The sequence below is a fragment of the Arachis stenosperma genome, chromosome 3 (assembly GCF_014773155.1).
Source record: "Arachis stenosperma cultivar V10309 chromosome 3, arast.V10309.gnm1.PFL2, whole genome shotgun sequence".
Classification (NCBI taxonomy): domain Eukaryota; kingdom Viridiplantae; phylum Streptophyta; class Magnoliopsida; order Fabales; family Fabaceae; genus Arachis; species Arachis stenosperma.
Genome location: NC_080379.1, coordinates 121670477 through 121676856, shown reverse-complemented (window position 1 = coordinate 121676856; position 6380 = coordinate 121670477).

The following is a 6380-nucleotide window of genomic DNA, read 5'->3' as shown; positions in this document are numbered from 1 at the left end:
GTAATGTCCCGAAGAAAGGATTGGGCAAAGAGCTTGGATGATGCTCTATGGGCATACAGAACAGCATTCAAGACTCCTATAGGGACCTCCCCATACCAACTGGTGTATGGGAAGGCCTGTCATTTGCCAGTGGAACTGGAACATAAAGCCTACTGGGCAACCAGATTCCTAAACATGGATGCACAGTTAGCTGGTGAGAAAAGATTGCTCCAGCTAAATGAGCTAGAGGAGTTCAGACTCAATGCCTTTGAAAATGCAAAAATTTATAAGGAAAAGGCAAAGAAGTGGCATGACAAGAGATTGTCAACCAGAGTATTTGAGCCAGGACAAAAAGTTATGCTCTTCAACTCCAGGCTCAAATTGTTTCCAAGAAAACTCAAATCCCGGTGGAGGGGTCCGTATGTGATTACAGGAGTATCACCATATGGATATGTTGAGCTTCAGGATATTGATTCTGACAAGAAGTTCATTGTTAATGGACAGAGGATCAAGCACTATCTTGAAGGAAATTTTGAGCAGGAATGCTCAAAACTGAGACTTGAGTGATTTTCAGTGAAAGTCCAGCTAAAGACAGTAAAGAAGCGCTTGCTGGGAGGCAACCCAGTCATTAGGAAGGTGTATGATTAGTTCTTACAGAGGCAAGCATCAAAAATGAAGGAATTCACAGAGTTACAGAAGGATTCAGCTCAAAAAGTAGAGAAAATGAGCTTACTGGCGAAAAAACGCCAGTAAGGGGCATTTTGGGCGTTAAACGCCAGAATGGGTACCATTCTGGGCGTTTAACGCCAGGAATGGTGCCATTTTGGGCGTTAAACGCCAGAATGGGCACCATTCTGGGCGTTTAACGCCAGGTGTGCAGTATCCTGGGCGTTTTGGAAAAACGCCCAGTGAGGAAGAATTTCTGGCGTTTAACGCCAGCCAGGGTACCTGGCTGGGCGTTAAACGCCCAAGTGGGGCAACAGATGGGCGTTAAACGCCAGAATGGGTGACATTCTGGGCGTTTAACGCCAGCTTGGTGGGGGGACCACAATTTTGTTTTCAAATCAGATTTTTTCAAACTTTCCTTTTCTCACCCATACTTTTCTACAAAATCACACTTCAATCATTCATTATTCACTTCCAAATCTTCAAAAATCAAAACTTTTTTTTTCAAATTTATTTCAAATCAATTACAAACATTGTTCAAAAATTTCACCCTTTTCTCAATTTCTTCTCAAATCTTCTCAAATCTCCTTTCAAATTCCTCTTTGTTTTCGAAAAACTCCCCTCCCCACCTTATAAATGCACGTTTGTTCCACTCTTCCAACCACACCATTCGAATTTTCTCTTCCTCCCCCTCTCTTCTCTCTTCTCTTTTGCTTGAGGACAAGCAAACCTCTAAGTTTGGTGTGCTTTTCCGTGATCACTAAGCCAAGATTCATCAATATCATGGCTCCTAAGGGAAAACAAACCAATTTAAGAGGCAAGAAAGAGAATAATCCAAAGAATCTTTGGAATGAAGAGAAGTTCTTAACCAAAGAACATGAAGACCATTATCATAAAATAATGGGTCTGAGGTCAGTGATCCCGGAAGTTAAATTTGATCTGAAAGAAGATGAATATCCGGGGATCCAAGAGCAAATTCGAAACAGAGGATGGGAAGTTCTAACCAATCCTGAGACAAAGGTTGGAAGGAACATGGTCCAGGAATTTTACTCAAATCTGTGGCTAACAGATAAGCAGAGAATGACTGGAACTGCTTACCATACCCATAGAACCATGGTCAGAGGGAAAGTTATATACTTCCATCTGGACAAAATAAGAGAAATATTCAAGTTCCCTCAACTGCAAGATGATCCTGATTCCTTTAATAGGAGGATGGTGAGAGTAGATAAGGGGTTGGATCAGGTTCTAGAGGACATATGCCTCCCTGGAACTAAGTGGATAACCAATTCTAAGGGTGTCCCAAACCAACTCAAGAGGGGAGACCTCAAACCAATTGCAAGAGGTTGGCTAGACTTTATTGGGCATTCCATATTGCCCACTAGCAACCGTTCTGAGGTCACCATCAAGAGAGCAGTGATGATTCATTGCATTATGCTTGGAAAAGAGGTGGAGGTCCACCATGTGATTGCTTGTGAGATTTACACAATTGCAAATAAGAATTCCACTGAAGCCAAATTGGCTTATCCAAGCTTGATTTCCTTGCTCTGCAAAGAGGCTGGGGTGAAGATGGGAGTAGATGAGTTCATACCCATTGAACACCCAATCACCAAAAAGTCAATGGAAGGACAAGTGCAAGACAACTCCATCAAAAGGAGGGCGCATGAGTTCCTCCCTGAACTCCCTGAAATTGGCTACTGGGCCAACCTAGAAGCATCTATTAACAAGTTGCAAGAGACTATGGAGCAACTGAAGGAAGAACAGCAGAATCAAAACTGCATGCTCTGCAAATTGCTGAAGGAACAAGAGAAGCAGGGGCGTGAAATCCAAGAGATGAAACGCCAAAAGTTCTCCTCTCAAGCTGAGGGAGCATCCACTTCTCAAAATCAAGGTTTTTGAGTCCTAACTCTGTGAACACCTCTATCATTAGGAGCCTAGTATTTTTCGTTTTTTTTTATTATTTTTAGTCTCATCTTATATCTATATTTGAGTCTTGTTCTTAATTAATAAAATTAATAAAGTTTATGCCTTAAAGCTATGAATGTCCTATGAATCCATCACCTCTCTTAAAAGAAAAATGCTTTAATCACAAAAGAACAAGAAGTACAGGGTTTCGAAATTTATCTCTGAAACTAGTTGAATTAGTTTGATGTGGTGACAATACTTTTTGTGTTCTGAATGAATGCTTGAACAGTGCATATGTCTTTTGAATTTGTTGTTTTAAGAATGTTAAAATTGTTGGCTCTTGAAAGAATGAGGAGAAAGAGAACTATTATTGAGGATCTGAAAAATCATCAAATTGATTCTTGAAGCAAGAAAAGCAGTGAAAAAAAAAATTTCGAAAAAAAGAAGGAAATAAAGTTGTGATCCAAGGCAAAAGAGTGTGCTTAAGAACCCTGGACACCTCTAATTGGGGACTTTAGCAAAGCTGAGTCACAATCTAAAAAGGTTCACCCAATTATGTGTCTGTGGCATGTATGTATCCGGTGGTAATACTGGAAGACAGAGTGCTTTGGGCCACAGCCAAGACTCATACACTGGCTATGTTCAAGAATCAATATACTTAACTAGGAGAATCAATAACACTATCTGAGTTCTGAGTTCTTATAGATGCCAATCATTCTGAACTTCAAAGGATAGAGTGAGATGCCAAAACTGTTCGGAGGCAAAAAGCAACTAGTCCCGCTCATCTAATTGGAGCTATGTTTCTTTGATATTTTGGAGTCTATAGTATATTCTCTTCTTTTTATCCTATTTTGATTTTCAGTTGCTTGGGGACAAGCAACAATTTAAGTTTGGTGTTGTGATGAGCGGATAATTTGTATGCTTTTTGGCATTGTTTTTAGTATGTTTTTAGTATCTTTTAGTTAGTTTTTAGTATACTTTTATTAGTTTTTAATTAAAATTCACTTTTCTGGACTTTACTATGAGTTTGTGTGTTTTTCTGTGATTTCAGGTATTTTCTGACTGAAATTGAGGGTCCTGAGCAAAAATCTGATCCAGAGACTGAAAAGGACTGCAGATGCTGTTGGATTCTGACCTCCCTGCACTCGAAGTGGATTTTCTGGAGCTACAGAAGCCCAATTGGCGCGCTCTCAACGGCATTGGAAAGTAGACATCCTGGGCTTTCCAGAAATATATAATAGTCCATACTTTGCCCAAGATTTGATGGCCCAAACCGGCGCTCAAAGTCACCTACAGAAATTCCAGCGTTAAACGCCGGAACTGGCATAAAATTTGGAGTTAAACGCCCAAACTGGCATGGAAGCGGGCGTTTAACTCCAGAAAAGGTCTCTACACGAAATTCCTTCATTGCTCAGCCCAAGCACACACCAAGTGGGCCCGGAAGTGGATTTTTCTGTCATTTACTCAATTCTGTAAACCTTAGGACACTAGTTTACTACTTATAAGATCTTTTGACATTGTATCCGTACCTTATGACCTCATAACATTTTGTACACGTTTCTTCCCACAGTATGAGCCTCTAAACCCCATGGTTGGGGGTGAGGAGCTCTGCTGTGTCTTGATGGATTAATGCAATTACTACTGTTTCCTATTCAATCATGCTTGTTTCCATTCTAAGATAACACTTGTTCTTAATCCGGATGAATGTGATGATCCGTGACAATCATCATCATTCTCAACCATGAACACGTGCCTGACAACCACCTCTGTTCTATCTTAGATTGAGTAGTTATCTCTTGGGTTCTTTAATCGGAATCTTCGTGGTATAGGCAGGACCTGATGGCAGCGTTCAAGAGAATCCGGAAGGCCTAAACCTTGTCTGTGGTATTCTGAGTAGGATTCAATGATTGAATGACTGTGACGTGCTTCAAACCTGTAACCTACTGGGCGTTAGTGACAGACGCAAAAGAGTGATTCTATTCCGGTAGGGGAGGGAACCAAACCGGTGATTGGCAGCACTGTGACAGAGTGTGTGCATTAGCTTTCACTGCGCGGATGGGAGGTAGCTGCTGACAACAGTGAGACCCTACACGAGCTTGCCATGGAAGGAGACATGCGTGTTTGATGAAGAAGATAGTAGGAAAGCAGAGATTCGGAAGATGGAGCATCTCCAAACCTCAACCCATTCTCCATTACTGCAGTACAAGTAACCATTACATGTTCTTTTGCTTCTTACAATCAATCCTGATAATTTCTGATATCCTGACTAAGATTTACAAGATAACTGTTCCGAGGGTTACCTGAAACGTGCAGCTCGGTCTTTCGGCAAGGCCCGAGGTGGTGGGTCTGAGACCCGAGCTGGTTGTGCTGAACGGCGGGGGGTTGTACCTGCAATGACACTCCGATGCTTAAGTTAGCATGGGTCCAAGCAGATATCAAGTAGAATTAGAGTATGAGTTATACCTGGGTGCTCCAGTGTATTTATAGTAGTTGGCTGCGATCATCCCTGGATAAGATATTCTTATCTTATCTTATCTTTTGGGAGATTCATCTCTATCTTTGCGGAACCGCCTTTCCCAGGCCCTTTCGGCCTTTAGGTTTTGGGCTTAGTTCCTTCTGATGGGCCTTTCTTTGGCCTGTTTGTCCGAGGTCCGACCTCGAACGTGGGCCTTGGGTCGAGGTCGGGCCTTCTATCAGCTTTACCGAGTTTGGAGAGCTCGGTCAGGGTATGAACAGTGCCCCTGCCCGAGTTTGTCTTTTTTCGGAAGGTCGAGCTCGGGCATAGTAGTTTTTCAAAATTTGAAAACGGTCGTTTCAGCATTTATTGCTTGTTACCGTTTCTTCCTCGATTTCCGTGCGGCGCTCTGTGGAGGCTTTATTTATTTGCCCCTTTCTTCATTTTTCTTTGTTTATTCATCACTTCTTTTCGAGCATCTTCTCTTCTTTCTCTCTGTTCTTCGTCTTCCATTTTTTGTGCGTTTTTTCAGAGTTCTTTTCTGCGCCGCCGTTTTTCCTTTTGTCGGAGCTCGTCGCTTTCTTCTTTTCCAGGTTTGCTTTTTTCGCTTTTATTCTTCGTACGCTTCTTTTTTCTGATATCTTCTATGCCCGGGTTGCCCCGAAAAGAGGCGCCGCTATTGCTTTGTATGTGTGTGTGGGGGGACTCTTTTCTCCGATCCATTTTTGTTATTCGAGTTGCTGCCTTCTTGTTTGTAAAAGAATTTTGCTTTCTTTTGTTTTTGTTGAATTTGGTTTTTCTGCCTTTGTGTGATTTTTGTCTTGCTGTTGTATTCTTTCTTTGTAGGCAAGATTTTTTTATGTCTCGAAAGGTGTTTCAAGCAATGTCGACCAAGATTCCGAGTGGTCTAGGTTGGGTAGATCCTGCTCCTTTAAGGGTCCCGTCTGTTGTAGATTCTGAGTATCTGATTAGGTTCCGTAGGGAGTGTAGTATTTGTGAGAACAGGGAGTCTGATCGGGATTACGAGTTAGCAGCCCCGGAGTCCGAGGAGAGGGTATGTTTTCCGCCGTTAGAGAGTTCCGAGAAACTTTTCTTCTATGCTTATGATTGTTTCTTCTCCAAGCTAGGTGTCCGTCTTCCTTTCACCGACCTGGAATCCGAGGTCCTTTGGTCTTGTAACCTTGCCCCTACACAACTCCATCCGAACTCTTGGGCGTTTTTAAAGCTTTTCCAACTTTTGTGTCAGATTTTAGGCGTCTCCCCTTCTGTTTCTCTTTTTTCTTATCTGTTTGTACTGACGAAGCCGGGGTCGGGTGCTGGGAAGGTGTCCTGGGTTTCGTTTAGGGCTAACCAGGGTAGGAAATTTTGCACTTTGTAT